A 20,381-nucleotide genomic window follows, 5' to 3' on the forward strand; every position below is an offset into this window, starting at 1 on the left:
CAGAGCAATTGTTGAGCTATTTTTAAACATATTCCCCCACCTGAATTGAGACATTTGTCATATCATGGAATCGACAGAGAGATGCAGACGGCTGTCAAACACTTGTTTCGATCCCAGGAGGCTGACTTCTACGACACAAGGATACAAAATCTGATCCCATGGTATGACAAAAGTCTCAATTCCAATGCAGCACATGTTGACAAATAACGCAACAATTGCTGTATCTGTTTCAATAAATCTTTCCATGCAATTGTGTTTTTTTTCTGTAAACGGCCCCAGGGAAAATCGCTTTCTGGACGGCCCCATAATTGCGGTCGAGTGGCCAAAATTTGTATAAGCACTTATTTTGATATTATTAACATGGCAGATGAAAAATTTTAAATTTTTTTCTGCCCCCATCAGAATGTTTGCTTGTAAGGAAGAGACTAGTGAAGTCCTTTGTTTGGAGTGTGGCATTGTATGAGGGCAGAAACATGGACATTACAACGAAGTGAAAAGGAGCGAATAGAACCATTTGAAATGTGGATATAGAGAAGAATGGAACGTGTGAAATGGACAGACAGAATGAGAAACGAAGCTGTGTTGGTAAGAGTGAGTGAAGAGAGAATGATGCTGAAACTGATCAGGAAGAGGAAAAGGAATTGGCTGGGTCACTGCCCGAGAAAAAACTGTCTACTGAAGGATGCACTGGAAGGAATGGTGAACGGGAGAAGAGTTCGGGGCAGAAGAAAATATCAGATGATAGACGACATTAAGATATATGGATCATACGAGGAGACTAAGGGGAAGGCAGAAAATAGGAAAGACTGGAGAAAGCTGGGTTTGCAGTGAAAGACCTGCCCTTGGGCAGAACAGTGAATGAATGAATGAACGAATGAATGAATGAATGAATGAATGAATGAATGAATAGAAGCGTCTAGAAGCATTTGAAATGTGGATATGGCCAATGGAACGTGTGAAATGGACAGACAGAATAAGAAATGAAGCTGTGTCGGTGATAGTGGGTGAAGAAAGAATGATGCTGAAACTGATCAGGAAGAGGAAAAGGAATTGGTTGGGTCACTGGCTGAGAAGAAACTGTCCTCTGAAAGAATTGAGAACAGGAAAAGAGTTCGAGGTAGAAGAAGGTATCAGATGATAGTCGACGTTAAGATATACAGGGACATCATTTTTACTAACATTTTTAATATTAACTTGGCTATACCTTTGGATTAACGGTTGAGAACCGGAAACACAGTTTACTACTCCCTTCCACGACTGGAGTTCCATGATACTGGAGTAAAATACGAACAAATCACTTTACTAGGTATAGGAGGGAAGAAAAGTAGTTCATCCATTTACGTAAACTAGGAAATATCGCGATTTTGAGTTTGATAAGTTTGATTAGGTTTTTGTTTAATCAGAATACAGTACAGTGTTAACAATAAGTGTTTTTACTCACGAACTGAGCTGTCCATGTGGACGTATTCATTATGCAGTGTATATTATACTGTCTACAGCACATTAGCGTACAATATAGAGAATGAAGTTAAATTGAAAAATAATCATAATATGGATATTTAAACACATTTTTGAAAATGTGTGGCCGTTCATTTCGATACAGGCTTCAGTTCTTTTGTGCATATTATCGCACTATAGACTACTGTACCTAATTCCAATTACCAGTTTCGTCCTTCGTACTAGTAACTCATGTTGAAATAATTCTGTACCTACTCTATAAAAGAGTACCTTACGTACTGTAAATTCAATCTTCACTTCTGCCCGATCCAAAATGATTAAATTACTCAGACATGCTATCTACTGTCCGTCCAAGTGGTTTTGTCGCAGGGTCGTAGAAAGGAGGGAAATCACGTTACAGTTAGTTACTTAAGAGGCCTTTTTATTCAAGTTATTTTATGCAGTTGTATAATATTACGTAACGTCCAATTCCTAACATAAATTAATGTTTTCAGAAAAAGGCTAAGACAGCCCAGCCACTAGCCTTTACAGAGGGGCGAGCAGAAGCGGGTGGGGGAACAGGGATGCGACGTATGCAAACGGAAAACAGTACCTGTGCGAAAATATTGAAAGCTCTTTCGTCACTGGAAAACGCGAACTTATTTCTGGAACGTACTATACTCACTAACTCAGTACTGTTTACTATATGCGGCCTTGGTTCTGTGTGGAGGACAGTTGGAACTTCATTAGTAGAGGGGGTGAGAGTGGAGTACATTAAAAAACTCAGGTACAATAAAAATTGAAGTAAAAATAAGATGATGTGCCTGTATGAATAATATGCGAAGACCAAAAGGAAGGTCGAAAATAAGAAAGACTGGAGAAAGCTGGGTTTGTAGTGAAAGACCTGCCCTTAGACAACGTCGCAAATTTCTAGCGCAATAATTAACAATAGAACCCTATTAGAAACAACAACAACCAAATTTCTTGGCTTAAAAATCGATAATGTGTTAAATTGGAAAAATCATATTAAAGAAATTACCCCCAAACTAAATTCAGCTTGTTTTGCTATTAGATCTATGCAAAAAATAGTAAATATCAATACCTTAAAAACAATATACTTTGCATACTTCCACTCGGTAATGAGTTTTGGAATAATATTCTGGGGAAATTCCACAGATAGTAACAATATATTTCTATTACAAAAAAGAGTAATTAGAATAATAGTAGGTGCGAAATCTAGGGAGTCCTGTAGGACTATTTACAAAAAATTACAAATAATGCCCATGGCTTGTCAGCATATCTTTTCATTAATAATCTTCCTCTTACGTAATCGTGAAAACTTTGTAACTAATTCAACAGTTCATAGCATAAATACACGTCAAAAAAATGACTTTCATACTCCATCGGCAAGTCTATCGTGCTATCAAAAAGGAGTGCGTTATATGGCAGTAAAAATTTTTAATAGCCTCCCTATCGATATAAAAAATGAAACTCAAAACATAAAATTATTTAGGGCCAAATTAAAGAAGTACCTAATTTCTCACGCCTTCTATTCTGTAGGTGAATTCATGACATTCAATAACACTTCATGAAATTGATACTAAAACTTTGTGTTGCACTAGTAGACTATATTGTAAATCTCTTCTGTATATATTTCATCTAGACTGTGACTATAAATTAAGATTTTATAATAGTATTAAGTTTTTTGACTTGTTCCATATTTTAGCTGTAAGCAATGTATGAATACCATGGAATGTTAATAAATACAATACAATACAATACAATACAACATTATGAATAAATAAATAAATAAATAAATAAATAAATACAAATAATAATATGTACTTCGTACTGATAAAGTTAAAACATCAATCCAGCAAACAATTTTTATATTTTTCGTCATCTCAGTTTAATTTGCTTAGCAGCAAACTAGCCAATTACTGTACAACCCCCTTTTGCAGAGCATAGCTCCTGGGGGTGAACTAATTTTAATACTCACGGACCGTTTCACTTTCGCAATAATACTTCTAAAACATTTTAAAAGTTCTCGGAAGCGTGACACTACGGTAGCGGGAGTAAGAAAATGCAGGAGGGGGTGAGAGTTGCCGGTACTCATTGCGTGACAAGAAGTGATAAACTAGCGAAAGGGGGTGTAAAACAAGCCCCCCCTTAGTAAAAAAAAAAAGAAAACAGCCATTCCTGCGTGACATCAACGTTGTAGGCGGATCTATAATGCAGATCTTTGCAGGCAAAAGAAAGGGGTTGGGGGTGGGGGGTGATAGTGTACAAAAATGTTTTATTCAACGGTTATATTACTACAATCAGTAAAATGCACGGGGAAGTCATAAAAATAAACAATTTTAACACCCCACCAAAGACTCTTTTGATCAAAAGGTCATAAACTTCCCTTAAGCTTAATTTGAAATTTATTAATCTCCCCGTCTCACCCCCGTTTTGGATTTCAATGGCCTGTCTATCACATCATAAAAATGCTACACTGAAGCGAGAATATAAAATCGAAATATGAGGGGTTTAACTTAGTCTTTATACATCTGTAAACTCTCCACACCTCACGAAGAGAGCAGGCTTAGGGAGTATAAAGTATATAGCTTCGACCCACATCACAGGCTAATATGTATCACAAAACAGGGATGTAAAAACATCACCCAACTATTTCCTTTTGCTGTCCACCCACTTGCAACCATGCTCGCTTCACTGTACATAGAGTTCATTACGTTACAGGATTTAATGGATGAAACCTGTGACGTCAGCTGACTCCTAGAGTCCTAACAAGTGCAATGGAATTTGCAGTCGATAAGCCGGTTGGAAGGAAGAGAGCAGATAAGGCGAAAGGAAGAAGGAAGAGAAAACCACATACAGGGTGTAATTAAATTAAGTGTGCAGATTTAGGGAATGCATCGAAACAAACACACGATCCCCAGGATTATTTTTCTATGGGCAATAATTAGTCAATAAATCCGATCAAAATACTGATTGATTACCATATACATGGATGTACGCGTCAATAAAAACATTGGTAAAGTACATTATAATAATTAAAAACATAGATTAAAATAGTGCTTATTGCAGAATAAAAATACATATCTAGTTTTATGCGCAACTTGCCAAAATTGGAAAATGCTTCTCAAATTGTAATCTTGTAAATTTTGTAATTGACGTTTCGTCTGACAACAGCGCAGATGGTCTTAACCCCGTAAACTACAAAAAGAGGAGAAATTAAATGGACAACAAAACTGATGGTTCAAGTGCATTTTAAACATTAAGTTACTCAAATAATAATAATAATAATAATAATAATAATAATAATAATAATAATAATAATAATAATAATAATAATAATAGGAACATTAAATCCAGACGTTTGAGATGGGCAGGACATGTAGCACGTATGGGCGAATCCAGAAATGCATTTAGAGTGTTAGTTGGGAGGCCGGAGGGAACAAGACCTTTGGGGAGGTCGAGACGTAGATGGGAAGATAATATTAAAATGGATTTGAGGGAGGTGGGATATGATGATAGAGAATGGATTAATCTTGCTCAGGATTGGGACCGATGGCGGGTTTATGTGAGGGCGGCAATGAACCTCCGGGTTTCTTAAACGCCAGTAAGTAATAATAATAATAATAATAATAATAATAATAATAAACATGGCAACACTGAAAGATTTCCTCTGGATTGGAAAGAATGAGGGAAGTTGATAGATACAGTATATAGACGATTTCACGTTAAGAAAAAAAAAAAAAGCATTGCGCATATGGGGCTATTCCATTAAATGACCAGTTCCCATAGAAATGCATACCTACCACATAGCTTGTACAATGTATTACGCAAGATCCATAAAACCAATGCTTTTTTTTTTCCGTTTCTCGAATTCTTCACACTACGAATTCAATGGCTTCAAAGGGAAAATTGTACATTTCACTTGCCCTTGTTAATCCCGGAATGTTGGTAGAATAGATAGCTTGGTTATTTCAAATATTTCTTGGAAAATTCCCTATTGTCTCTTTGTAATATCTGGAGAGCTCGGTTCGATGGTAATGGTAGAATCGTGAAAAGTATTTAAAAAATATTAAGATTTTATGAAATATGAAAATTTTACAAAAATATTATGAAATATGAAATTGTTTGATGTTATTGCATTCTTGACATTATGAATCGTGAAAACCTTTGTTCCCCTTACAATTGGCAACATTTATCAAGTCCACACCTGTGGACTAAAGGTTAGCGCATCTGACCGCGAAAGCAGGTGGCCCGGGTTCGATTCCTGGTCGGGGCAAGTTACCTGGTTGAGGTTTTTTTCGGGGTTTTCCCTCAACCCAATACGACAAATGCTGGGTAACTTTCGGTGTTGGACCTCGGACTCATTTCACCGGCATTATCACCTTCATCTCATTCAGACGCTAAATAACCTAAGCTGTTGATAAAGTGTCGTAAAATAACCTATATAAAAAATTTAAAAAATAAAAACATTTATTAAAACTGGAGATATCTCCTTTTTGCTGTAAACCTTTCAATTTGTCTGCAATATTTCATGATTTTCTAGAATTTCAAACAACTTTTGCCTATCTAGGTTATCAAATATTTTTTTCGAAGTCTAAAAACAAGGAATGATTATAAATGTAGAAATTACAATTCATTCATTCATTCATTCATTCATTCATTCATTCATTCATTCATTCATTTATTTTTCTGTCTATCATCTGATATATTCTTCTGCTCCGAAGTCTTCTTTCGTTCACCATTCCTTCCAGTGCATCCTTCAGTAGCCAGTTTCTTCTCAGCCAGTGACCCAACCAATTCCTTTTCCTCTTCCTGATCAGTTTCAGCATCATTCTTTCTTCGCCCACTCTTTCCAACACAGCTTCATTTCTTATTCTGTCTGTCCACTTCACACATTCCATTCTTCTCCATATCCACATTTCAAATGCTTCTACTCGTTTTTCTTTTACTTCGTCGTAATGTCCATGTTTCTGTCCCATACAATGCCACACTCCATACAAAGCACTTCACTAGTCTCTTCCTTAGTTATTTTTCCAGAGGCCCACAGAAGAGTTCCTTTTTCTATTAAAAGCTTCCTTTGCCATTGCTATCCTCCTTTTGACTTCCTGGCAGCAGCTCATGTTACTGCTTATAGTACACCCCAAGTATTTGAAGCTGTCCACTTGCTCTACTGCCTAATTTAGAATTCGCAAGTTTACCTTCTTTAGTTTTCTTCCTATGACCATGGTCTTCGTCTTGTTTGCATTTATCTTCATCCCATACTGCTCACAGCTGTCATTTAGCTTCAGTAGCATATCCCTTTAGTATCATCTCTTCTGCTAACGCCATATCATCAGCAAATCGTACGCACTTTATTCTTCTTCCTCCTACCATCGCTCTTCCCAAGTTCTGAAAACAGTTTTTTACTAAATCCTCCAAGTAGATGCAAATTTAGTCTTTCAGGTAAAGCTCCTTGTAAAGCAGATTTGAATAATTTCAAGGGAAAAATTGTTCTGGGGCCGGTTATCGATCCCGGGACCTCTGGTTGAACGTACCAGCGCTCTACCAACTGAGCTACCCGGGAACTCCACCCGACACCGTCTCAACTTTTCCCTTTATATCCACACAACTCGCGTGGGCTGACGAAACGCCAGAGACCCACATCGAGTGCACACAATCTCTGTGTGACTTGGAAATGTGGTTTTCTGTTAACGCACACAGTGACATATATATTATGCAAAACTAGTCTTTCAGGTGAAGCTCCCTGTAAAGCAGATTTGAATAATTTCAAGGGAAAAATTGTTCCACGCGAGTTGTGTGGATATAAAGGGAAAAGTTGAGACGGTGTCGGGTGGAGTTCCCGGGTAGCTCAGTTGGTAGAGCGCTGGTTCGTTCAACCAGAGGTCCCGGGATCGATACCGGCACCGGAACAATTTTTCCCTTGAAATTATTCCCCCAAGTAGATGTTGAACAGGATAGGTGATACAGGACATCCTTGATGTACTCCACTCCCTATTTCACTTCCTTCTGACATTTCTTTTCCTATCCTGATTTTGACTCGTTTGATATAAAACTTACAATATTCTGTAAAAAAAATAGCAGAGAGTTGTTTCAAAATATGCTTCAAAATAGTTTCGCCCACCACGTATTTAATTTAAATTTCGCCAGGAATTGAACCCAGGTCTCCTGGTACAGAATTTGAACTGATGGTAGCCTCACTGATACACGCCTGGGGCTGTATATATTCGCCAACAATGAGGGTGATGCAACACAGTTTCACCCGACAGCGAGTGTACCAGAATCTATTATTGGGCTTACATATCGAGGTCTCGTATCTCATAAATCATTCACATAAGCCATCCGAAACCAATAATGTCAATATTATCGAAATTACTGCCCCACCTAACATATGCAGCACGCCATATTATTAAAAGATCCTTGTCCCTCCCTTCCTCTCTCTGGGGGCGGCTTTAGTTCTGCAAAACACATCTGAGGCCTTCAAATATTTAGCTCACGCACTTGTATCTGTCAAACTGTTCATTTATCAACGTATAAAGGCAATTGCGCTCCTAGAGCGCTCCGCTGCACGCCTCATAAAGTGAAATATTGTGCTAAAATAAATTTTCCGTTCGTTCTTAAAAGTTTCCACATTGCAGAAGAATGGCACATGGCTATAGCCCACCACAAGTATTCCCACATTGATCTGTATCGTAGCAACGAAAATGTAACTATGACAACGCCCATATGCTACTTCTTTTTGAAAAGATTCGTGTTAGAGATCCTTTATTTATGTAATATCGTAGAGCCCGGATGTTTAGGCATTTATTTTGGTTAAAATAGGGAGGCATATACGCACTTACTTACTGACTTACTTACTGGCTTTTAAGGAACCCGGAGGTTCATTGCCGCCCTCACATAAGCCCACCATTGGTCCCTATCCTGAGCAAGATTAATCCAGTCTCCACCATCATATCCCACCTCCCTCAAATACATTTTAATATTATCTTCCCATCTACGTCTCGCTCTCCCCAAAGGTCTTTTTCCCTCCGGCCTCCCAACTAACACTCTATATGCATTTCTGGATTCCCCCATACGTGCTACATGCCCTGCCCATCTCAAACGTCTGGATTTAATGTGAAGAATACAATGTGTGCAGCTCTGCGTTGTGTAACTTTCTCCATTCTCCTGTAACTTCATCCCTCTTAGCCCCAAATATTTTCCTAATAACCTTATTCTCAAACATCCTTAATCTCTGTTCCTCTCTGAAAGTAAAAACCCAAGTTTCATAACCTTACAGAACAACCGGTACATATATAACTGTTTTATAAACTCTAACTTTCATATTTTTTGACAGCAGAATAGATGACAAAAGTTTCTCAACCAAATAATAACAAGCATTTCCCATATGTATTCTGCGATTAATTTCCTCCCGAGTGTCATTCATATTTGTTACTGTTGCTACAAAATTTTTTAATTTTTCCACCTCTTCGTAGGAATAAATCTCCAATTTTTATATTTCCATTTCGTACAATATTCTCGTCACGAGACATAATCATATACTTAGTCTTTTCGGGATTTACTTCCAACCCTATCGCTTTACTTGCTTCAAGTAAAATTTCCGCGTTTTCCCTAATCGTTTGTGGATTTTCTCCTAACATATTCACGTCATCCGCATAGACAAGCAGCTGGTGTAACCTGTTCAATTCCAAACCCTCTCTGTTATCCTGGACTTTCCTAATGGCATATTCTAGAGCAAAGTTAAAAAGTAAAGGTTATAATGCATCTCCCTGCTTTAGCCCACAGTGAATTGGAAAAGCATCAGATAGAAACTGGTCTATACGAACTCTGTTGTAAGTTTCTCCGAGACATATTTTAATTAATCGAACTAGTTTCTTGGGAATACCAAATTCAATAAGAATATTATATAAAACTTCTCTCTTAACCGAGTCATACGCTTTTTGAAATCTATGAATAACTGATCTACTGTACCTTTATACTCCCATTTTTTCTCCATTATCTGTCGAATACAAAAAATCTTATCAATAATCGATCTATTACGCCTAAAACCACACACATATAGGCACTAAAATAGTAAAAATAGGCAGTAAAATAGGCATTTATTATTCATGGAAAGAGACAAAAAATATACACACAATTAATAAACTATCCCATACAGTACTCACTTGCCTTGGTTACATCTCACAACAAGATGCTTTTTTAAGTTGTCAACTGTCATAATGAGCCGCCTGTCAGAGAGAACGTTTTTCATGGTTGAAAAAGATCTTTCTACTTCTACTGAAGTTATTGGAGCAAACTTAAAACAACTTATTTCAGAAGGCCTGTCTCTACTCTCTTTCAGAGATGGGAAAAAGCCGACTATGTATTGTCTCAAAAAGAGGGATGTGAGAAGGTATTAGAGACTACAAAGTACGCGTGACTTGTGCTTGCAAGCGACAACAGTAACGGGACCTGGAGACTTGCTTTTAATACTTCCCTCATCCCCCTTCTTTCGCTGGTAAACCCCGAAGTGACCTGAGCACTGAGGGTTATACTGTTAAAACATCTTTGTTAAGTGACATAAAAGATGGAATCGGTAGGGGAGAAAAGTTTACGACTTCTTGGAAACATATGTATTGCTGGAGAATAAGATTCTGAGCAAATATTTGTGTGAGGTGAATATACAGGGTGGTTCAAAAGTCGCGCGACACCAATTTGAACACTTACTCCATTAGTGTGCCTGTGGAACAATTGCACAGGTCGTGAAAGTTCAAGTGCTAAAATGTTTCAGTTTGCCATTGTGACTCTCAACTACACAAAAAAACACAATTTATTAATTACGGCGCACGACCTAAACCACATTTCTAATTTAAGTTTCGTACGCTCCGGAGATGTGACATCTCAGTTTTCGATGCGTTTTTCCTAACCAAACATACTTTACTTGAAACGCGAACATGCTTGTTGCAATTTTCTCAAAAATGGCTCTTACCATTTTCTTAAAATTTTGCACATGAACTACACATACCAATATCTAAAATTTTTATTTGAAACTATTTTTTGTACTTACACTAATACCGGAGATGTCCTATGTCGCGCGACTTTTAAATCACCCTGTATATTTTTAATTTGTACAACCGTTCTTTTTTGTTTTTTAATATAATTTATGTGCGGTTTATTTTAAATGCATTAAAAATATAGAAAATGTACAATAACGACTTTTAACCTTAAAATAGGCAACGGGAGCTAAAATAGGCAAAAAAAAAGGCAAAATAAAAATTGGGTCTATCTCTAATAGGTCCAACTCTTACTTATTAAACATAGAAATATCTGTAGTTTTGCAAATCAAGGATTACCGAAATACGGTTTTTCAGCTGAAAAAAGCAAGAATTTTATGTTTCAAACTCTTCCAGGTCAAAATATCCTAAATTTTTACTAGTGAAATAACCCGACATTATGTTTTGCATACGCGAAATATTTTATAAGTATTTGTTCGAAATTAACTTTGTGCGAGATCGTGCGTATTTGCTTGTTTTCCGCACAGAACCAATACGCGGTAAGTTTGAAATACCACATTCAGTATTCCCAACGTCACACACATAACAATTTCCCTCTTCTTACCGCTTAAGCGCGACATTCATTTTACTGCTTTAGGCTTTTAACATATTATTTTTAGAGACGTTTAACATAGTAATAATTATAAATTGGAAACTTACCACTGCAATTTCACCTAAATTGCAATGTTAATTATTGTTTTTAAATATTTGCAAAAATTAAGTACTCCACGAAACTTATTGCATTCCTGATACAAGTAACATTAAGGAAGCCGTGAAAAAATCAACGAGATTCCAGATGCCGATGTTATTACTGCAATATGTTATATAAATAATATTGTTAAAATATTAAAATGAAAAATAAATCATTACATAACCTTACCGTTTGTTTTAAGTTCGCATTTATAGACTGGGGGAAAAAGATAGACGTATATCACTGTCTGGAGTATAGTAAACACAGAAAACATTTTACAGCAAGAATGTTGAAGAAAGATATTTTGGTGTTCCGAAGTTGGCGTCATTAAACATGGAGATTTCATTGCAACTAATTACAAATTCGTCTTTTAGGTATGTAATAAACGATCTTCGCACAAAATAATGTACGGTACACGAGCGGTATGTTTGTTTTCATGTTCTCGGAAATTAAAAAAGCTCAACTACGTTTCGCTTTTTCAATCTTTTCCTCGACCATGAAAACGTCAACATACCGCTCTTGTAACGTATATTACTATTCTTTTTCAATAAGTTTTTAAAGAATGAGTTGTAAATCAAGTATTGGTATCAATTATTTAGAAAATTGTGGTATCGACATATCTAGAATAAAAATGGGAGTAAAAACAATGGACAACTTCTGAATATACCGTCAATCATTTCAGCAAGTTCTAAATTTCATGGACTCAGTAACGGTGTTAGACATCTGCTTAATAAAGAAAAGCGATATAAACAGTCTTGCACTACTACAATTAAAATTCGCTTCTCTTATCTGCAAGAAAAATTAATAAACCTAATTTCACTTGCAAATGCACTTGTTAGTTATGCGGTCATGGTTCTCACATCAGGAATTTGCTTCGAGCTGGAAGTGAGATTGTACTTAGAACTAGAGACTGTTAACTATGCAGTTAACGGTATGACGTTAGACTAAAAAATCTGTAGTGAATACAAACAGATAAAAACAAACTTACTTAAAAATCAATGTCGTTCTTAGTTATCCTGAAGTTAGCATGCTGACCGTTGGATTCGATGTACGCGGGTTCAAACCCAGAGGGGGGGCGATAAAATAATCAATTTTTTTTTTCCTCCGGGATGGTAAACTAATAATGTTATGAACCAGAACTCAGCTGCATCTTTGGCTCAAATACTAGCGCGCTGATATTTCATCCAGGTGAACTTAGTTTGATCCCCGGACAGGTCGTGATCGATTTTTTATGGACAATGCAGACGTTGCAAAGTGGGTTATCTCGGTGTACTCCCGTTTCCCTCTATCATCCAGCAACACATTCCATCTCCCCTCATTTCGGCTATCACCTGTAATAGTAAAAATAGGCTCAGATGTCTAGGGGTAGTATTGGTTTTCGATGCTGATATAGAAAGGGCTTGAAGCTGCTGACCCCTGGAACGTATTACGCTACTCGTATGCGGAAGGGATCTGGCTCTATCAGGATAACTCACCTGTCAGCATCGGATTCACGAAGACCATCCAGGCCATCTACCAGTCTAGGACAGTCATCGCATATATAGGGCGCACAACTTCCGGTTAAGATTGCAACAGATCCTAAGATACGCAGGGGATCACTTGAAATGTGTCATTTTCAAAAATAATAACATCCCAATATTCAAGCCATATCCTGTGTTATTTTGATATTTCTAAAGCTTGTATTCGCTTTAGAACACGGTGCTGAAATATCAGAAGCAAGTGCTAATTTTAAAATATTCTACGAGAATTATATTGCTACCCAGTTATCACCATTATATTGTGATGTCCAGCAGGAAAAACCATATCTCTCCAGTGATGTCCAACAGGAAAAAATGTATCTCTCCAGTGATGTCCAACAGGAAAAATCATATTTCTCCAGTGATGTCCAACAGGAAAAACCATATCTCTCAACTGATATTCAACAGGAAAAACCATATCTCTCCAATGATGTCCAGCAGGAAAAATCATCTCTCTCCAGTGATATCCAACAGGAAAAACCATATCTCTCCAGTGATGTCCAACAGGAAAAACCCTCTTTCTCTAGTGATGTCCAAAAGGAAAAACCCTCTCTCTCTAGTGATGTCCAACAGGAAAAACCCTCTTTCTCTAGTGATGTCCAAAAGGAAAAACCCTCTCTCTCTCTAGTGATGTCCAACAGGAAAAACCCTCTCTCTTCAGCGATGTCCAACAGGAAAAACCCTCTCTTTCTAGTGATGTCCAACAGGAAAAACCCTCTCTTTCTAGTGATGTCCAACAGGAAAAACCCTCTCTCTTCAGTGTTGTCCAACAGGAAAAACCCTCTCTCTCTAGTGATGTCCAACAGGAAAAAACCTCTCTCCACTGATGTCCAACGGGAAAAACCATCTCTCTCTAGTGATGTCCAACAGGAAAACCATATCTCTTCAGTGATGTCCAACAGGAAACAACATATCTCTCCAGTGATGTCCAACAGGAAAACCATATCTCTTCAGTGATGTCCAACAGGAAAAAACATATCTCTCCAGTGATGTCCAACAAGAAAAACCATCTCTCTCCAGTGATGTCCAACAGGAAAAACCCTCTCTCTCTCTAGTGATGTCCAACAGGAAAAACCCTCTCTCTCTAGTGATGTCCAACAAGAAAAAACATCTCTCTCCAGTGATGTCCAACGGGAAAAACCCTCTCTCTCTAGTGGTGTCCAAAAGGAAAAACCCTCTCTCTCTCTAGTGATGTCCAACAGGGAAAACCCTCTTTCTCTAGTGATGTCCAACAGGAAAAAACATCTCTCTCCAGTGATGTCCAACAGGAAAAACCATATCTCTCCAGTGATGTCCAACAGGAAAAACCATATCTCTCCAGTGATGTCCAACAGGGAAAACCATCTCTCTCCAGTGATGTCCAACAGGAAAAACAATCTCTCCATTTTTTAGAATAGCAGATTTTGCGATTATTGTGTATGCGTACAGTATCCATGTCCTCCCTTATGAATAAATTATGAGTTTTCAAATAAATATATACTTATACTCAGCCTTTCTATTGGGCAATGAAATACCATATGGAATGAAAATACACAATTAAAAGCAGAAACTCTATAATTAAAAATGTGTGGTGAGAATTATTATATTTTAATGTGACTGACGCTGAACTACCCAACTACACTTGGAGAAGGACGTAGTTATACGTCAAAAAATTACCTGGAATCACTGGGAATTGAACTGGGGTATTCTGTATGGAAATAAAACATTCTGTAATTCTGCTAATGGTCCGACAGTAATGAAAATGACATACTGATCAATATAAGCATTCCAATATTAAGCCTGCAATAAAATTGATAAAATGGAAAGCTTTATGGAAATTATTTTTGAAGTTATGGCGATTAACACTTGAGCTCGGGGAAATCCCCTGATTTTGACGAGTGCAGATGTCACAGAGGCTCTGCTGCGATGGAAGTCAGAGGCAATATCAGCCCCCCTGTACGTGGGATGCTCTTTTTATCAGTTTTATTTCTCTTGGTTTGATGGACGTTATAAGCGCACAGCGAATTGATAAGCCATTACTGCGCTCATTGTTTCATTAATTGCTCCATATTGTTACGCCGCTCTAATCCCGGACCGTTCATTGAACTCCTGACAGCTTCATGATTTCGGGACGGATGGGCAGAACTATTCTAAAATCCGAAAGTTGTCAACGAGGCCGTTGCGAAAGCATGTCCATTTGAAAAGGAATCCGACCCGTTTGATTGAGCTTCGAATCAGGTTCATTCGGAATCCATACTAGGTAATAATATTTCAGTCTTTGTTCTCTCGTCATAATTTACAGAAGGCTATACAGGGTGTCTCGAATACTTACAAGCAAACATTCTCATTGGGGGCAGATAAAAAAGTTATTTTTTTTTCTTCCACCATGTTAATAATGTCAAAACAAGTGCTTATACAAATTTCGAACGCAATTACGACTGCCGTAAAAAATAAGTTTCCCTGCGGCCGTTTACAGAAAGAAAACACAATTTCGTGAAAATATGTATTGGAACAGATACAGCAACTGTTGAGCTATTTTTGAACATATTCCTCACCGAAAATGAGAGACATTTCTCATACCGTGGTATCAACAGAGAGATTCACACTGCTGCCACACGCTGGTTCCAATCCAGGTGGCAGACTTCTACGACAAAGCGATACAAAAGTTGATCCCACGGTATAACAAATGTCTTAATTTCAGTGAGGGATAACCTTAGAAATGTCAGCTTTAAACGCTGACACTTGGCAACCCTGTAAAAAATGTTTGGGGGGGGGCCAAATTGGGCGGCATTGTGTGGAATATTTTTTACTTGGTTATTGAACGACGCTGTATCAACTACGAGGTTATTTAGCGTTGATGGGATTGGTGATCGTGAAATGGTATTTGGCGAGATGAGGCCGAGGATTCGCCATAGATTACCTGACATTTGCATTACGGTTGGGGAAAAACTGGGGAAAAAATCAAACCAGGTAATCAGGCCAAGCTGGAATCGAACCCGCGCCAGAACGCAACTCCGGATCGGCAGGCAAGCGCCTTAGTTGACAGAGCTACGCCGGTGGCTGTAATGGTTTAATTCCTGCATGAAAAGTGGAGTATCTAAACAATTACCCCAGCAGCATCTTTGTCTTAGTTACTTACTTACTGGCTTTTAAGGAACTCGCAGGTTCATTGCCGCCATCACATAAGACCGCTATCGGTCTCTATCCTGAGCAAGATTAATCCAGTCTTTATCATCATATCCCCCCTCCCTCAAATTCATTATAATATTATCCTCCCATCTACGTCTCGGCCTCCCCAAAGGTCTTTTTCCCTCCGGCCCACAGTGGTCTAAAATCCATATTTAGGAGACAAATGCAGAAAAATGACATGGAAAAAAATGAAATTAAACCCTTAAATTATTTTTCCTATATAACTGAGTAACACTGAATTGATAATCTTAATCAGCGGAGATAGCGAGATAAGAAGCCGGTAACATGCCACATTTCGCCACCAAGCATTCTCACTCAGCAAGCGCCGCGAGTCTGCCGTCTTCTGTGTGCTGTAACTCTGTTGTAAGTGGTCGATTCCATTCATATTTGGTACCAACGTGTCAAGTAGTTCTTTGGGTATGTAACACTGTTTGTTTGTGTTACATTTAATGTTATTATAGCATGTTAAATTAGCATGAATGGACACGGGACAAAATATAAATATAACCATAGAGTGCAGACTTTGCTAAGGTAGAGAAAAAAAAAACCCCCTTTGGTTCGTCCAAAAATGATTTTTTTTCACTTCCTCCACTATTTACCTCTATTTTAAATGTAGTCTTAAGGTGCGCAGATTTTCGGAAGTAATAATTTATGAGCACTATTCCTTCGAGGTGCAGTGGTGCAATTTTTCTCGGTTGCAGTTATTTCAATATCTGTGAACCGAATCTGCTTCCGCAGCATAATTCAGAGAATTCAAGATGACAGCTTGTTAATTATGTACCAAATAAGCTTCCCGAGTGCCCAAAAGGTGCAATAGTACCTAAAATGTTACATTTTCCCCCCATAAGATTTTGTCTAAATGCACCCCCCCTGTAAGGGGCACTTCTGCTTATACCAACGTAAACAGAGTTTGTACACAAAACAAATGTACTAAGTGTAACTACTGTATAAAATTTCATAAAAATCTGTTGGATAGGACAAAAGTTACTAATTTTGTCTAATTACGCCCCCTATAAGGGGTAGCTACACTTAGACCAACGTAATAAGAGCTTGTATACAAAACATATATGCTACCTGTAACTACTTTGTAAAATTTCATAAAAATCTGTTAAATAGGAGAAAAGTTACTAATTTTGTCTAATTGTGCCCCCTATAAGGGATAGTTCTCCTTATACCAACGTAATCAGAACTTGTATACAAAACATACATGTTCCTTGTAACCATTTTGTAAAATTTCATGCAAATCTATCAAATAGGAGAAAACTTACTAATTTTGTTTAATTACGCCCCCTATAAGGGGTAGTTCCCCTTATACCAACGTAACGAGAGCTTGTATACAAAACATACATGCTACCTGTAACTACTTTGTAAAATTTGATAAAAATCTGTTAAATAGGAGAAAAGTTACTAATTTTGTCTAATTGCGCCCCCTATAAGTGGTAGTTCCTCTTATACGAACGTAATCAGAGCTTATATACAAAACATATATGCTTCTTGTAACTGCTTTGTAAAATTTCATAAAAATTTTTAAATAGGAGAAAAGTTACTAATTTTGTCTAATTTCGCCACCCTATAAGGGGTAGTTCCCCCTATACCAACCCAACTAGTGCTTGTATACAAAACATATATGCTACCTGTAACTGCTGTGTAAAATTTCATAAAAATCTGTTAAATAGGAGAAAAGTTTCTAATTTTGTCTAATTGCGCCCCTCTATAAGGGGTAATTCCCCTTATACCAACGTAACGAGAGCTTGCATACAAAACATATATGCTACCTGTAACTACTGTGTAAAATTTCATAAAAATCTGTTGGGTAGCTGAAAAGTTATTATGTCCCGCTAAATTTGCATTCTAGACCACTGTGCGGCCTCCCAACTAACACTCTATACGCATTTCTAGATTCGCCCATACCTGCTACATGCCCTGCCCATCTCAAACATCTGGATGATGATGATGATGATGATTACTTACTTACTGGCTTTTAAGGAACCCGGAGGTTCATTGCCGCCCTCACATAAGCCCGCCATTGGTCCCTATCCTGAGATAGATTAATCCATTCTCAATCATCATATCCCACCTCCCTCAAATCCATTTTAATATTATCTTCCCATCTACGTCTCAGCCTCCCCAAAGCTCTTTTTCCCCCCGTCCTCCCAACTAACTTTCTGTATACATTTCTGGATTCGTCCATACGTGCTACATGCCCTGCCCATCTCAAACGTCTGGATTTAATGTTCCTAATTATGTCAGGTGAAATATACAATGCGTGCAGCTCTACGTTGTGTTACTTTCTCCATTCTCCTGTAACTTCATCCCTCTTAGACCCAAATATTTTCCTAAGCACCTTATTCTCAAACACCCTTAACCTATGTTCCTCTCTCAAAGTGAGAGTCCATGTTTCACAACCATACAGAACAACCGGTAATATAACTGTTTTATAAATTCTAACTTTCAGATTTTTTGATAGCAGACTGGATGATAAAAGCTTCTCAACCGCATCTTTGTCTATGTATCTAAAGTTCTATTTTCAACCCTTCAAGATTCGAACCAGAATCTCAAAGCTTGAAAATCCGACGCTCTAGCAATATTATATTGTAACATTGCATGTAATAAAGGTTAATTAGAATAAATGTAATTTTGTTTGGGAATTATACGAAACATCTGGCAAAGAGATGTGGGCAAGTCTGATTAAATTGGGTGTATACTCCTTGACGTATCCTCGGCCTTAAAAACTTCCGAGAAGCCTTAACAACTTCCCGAGCCAAGTTCTAGTGTTTCGTCCCTTTCATCATCATTAAACTTGGACAGTATTAGCCCGTGTTCAACAATGCATAAAACGCCCGCTTCTGCAGTACTTAAAGACAGTAATTAGAAAGAAAAAAGTCGATGCTATGGTGTTGGAAGCAAAACGCTAGCACAGACTGGTGAGCGAGAAGCAACGGAATGGTTTCCACGCTACGTTACGTAAGCAACGGTTGTATTTCACGCCGAATTACGTATCTAAAACGGGGTGCATGAAGAGGTTATGTCAGACACTCGGATGGAAAGAGATCCACCTTGCACTGGCAAGGAAATTTGCACTGCCACTGTAATGAGAATCCTGCCTGTAACGTCTCCTGGATTTAAATCTGTTCCAAACAAGTGAAATCCAGTCATTAAATTTTCACTAGTTCCAAAGAAACTATGTAACAGCGTTGCATATTATATATTTAGGAAAATAGCGCTTCAAATATTTTTAGAAAATGGAAAATAATACTTTTTGATATTATTTTAAATTTATTTTGCTTAATGTATTAATAATTTATTTCTATTCGTTTTCACAAATTTTATATCTCACGAACAAAGTGTGTTGCTTGAATTTACTATACCGGCGGCCCAGTTTACAATGGGCAGTGACCAACCTATGTAATTTTATACGTGTTATGTTGTTTATACTCATTTATGAACTAAAATACGAATTTTTATTAGATCAGATTTTATCTTGAATTTTAAAATAATGCGTGCATAATGCTCTTGACATTTCATTTTAGTGGGATCTTTTTTTCTGTGAATTGTACATAATGTATTTTATGCCAAACGACAAAAACAATAAACATTTATTTTTAAAGGTGGAGAATTTAAATTATGACTCGCTAATCGGGTGCGATGTTTGAGTCTGCCTGTATTATTATTTTATTAGCATACACAGTTTTTAAGTCGGTTACACTGAAGTTACTGGTGGTGTTTGAAAGTTTGAAACTGAAGTGGAAAATGTAAATCGTGAAAGACAAAATCTAGAAAATTGATACATTTAGTAACTATTACATATTCTAGAACCATATTATGAGTCTCTCGATACAGTTTTACCCCTAGATAGTAAGTAGGTTGTGTTTTAACCAGATGACTTCTTGAATTATTTGAAACCACAAGCAATTCCATCACCTTACGATTTGTTTTGAAGAAATCACTTCGAAGCTATTTGATATCGAAAAAGAAAAAAAGGATGTACAGAGTGTTCATTTCAAAACTTCCCACTCCAAATAACTATATAATTTTATTAAACAAAAAAACGTCAATTTAGATAGAGAGGGAAGTTTAAAACCAGTGTTATCTGCATATTAGTTTTCACCCCCTTACTCAAAGCCACTCACACTTTGAAATTTCAAATGCCACCTCTATCTTGTGATAATTAAATTTGAAAGAGTATTTAATTTTTATACACCTCATTCATTTGTTTTCGCATCTTTTGTTTTCTATCGTCGCCTCTGAAACCCCAGCATGACTTCTGAGACACAGTGTATGATCAGTTCACTTAACCCTTAAATTCGCAAAGTATCCTATAGAATACACCAGGTTAATAGGCTATATGCTATAATTTTAACGCAACAATAGAAAAAAATATAGTAGGAAAATTAAAATTTCATAGTAGCTACTATAATATTGTACAACATATAAAATATGGACATTGCGATAGTTGTTTTCTTTACGGTCCGGCACGGTTTAATAAACTAGTGTGAGAAATGAAGTTTTGCTAATTTA

This window comes from Periplaneta americana, chromosome 2, assembly GCF_040183065.1.
Source record: "Periplaneta americana isolate PAMFEO1 chromosome 2, P.americana_PAMFEO1_priV1, whole genome shotgun sequence".
Lineage (NCBI taxonomy): Eukaryota > Metazoa > Arthropoda > Insecta > Blattodea > Blattidae > Periplaneta > Periplaneta americana.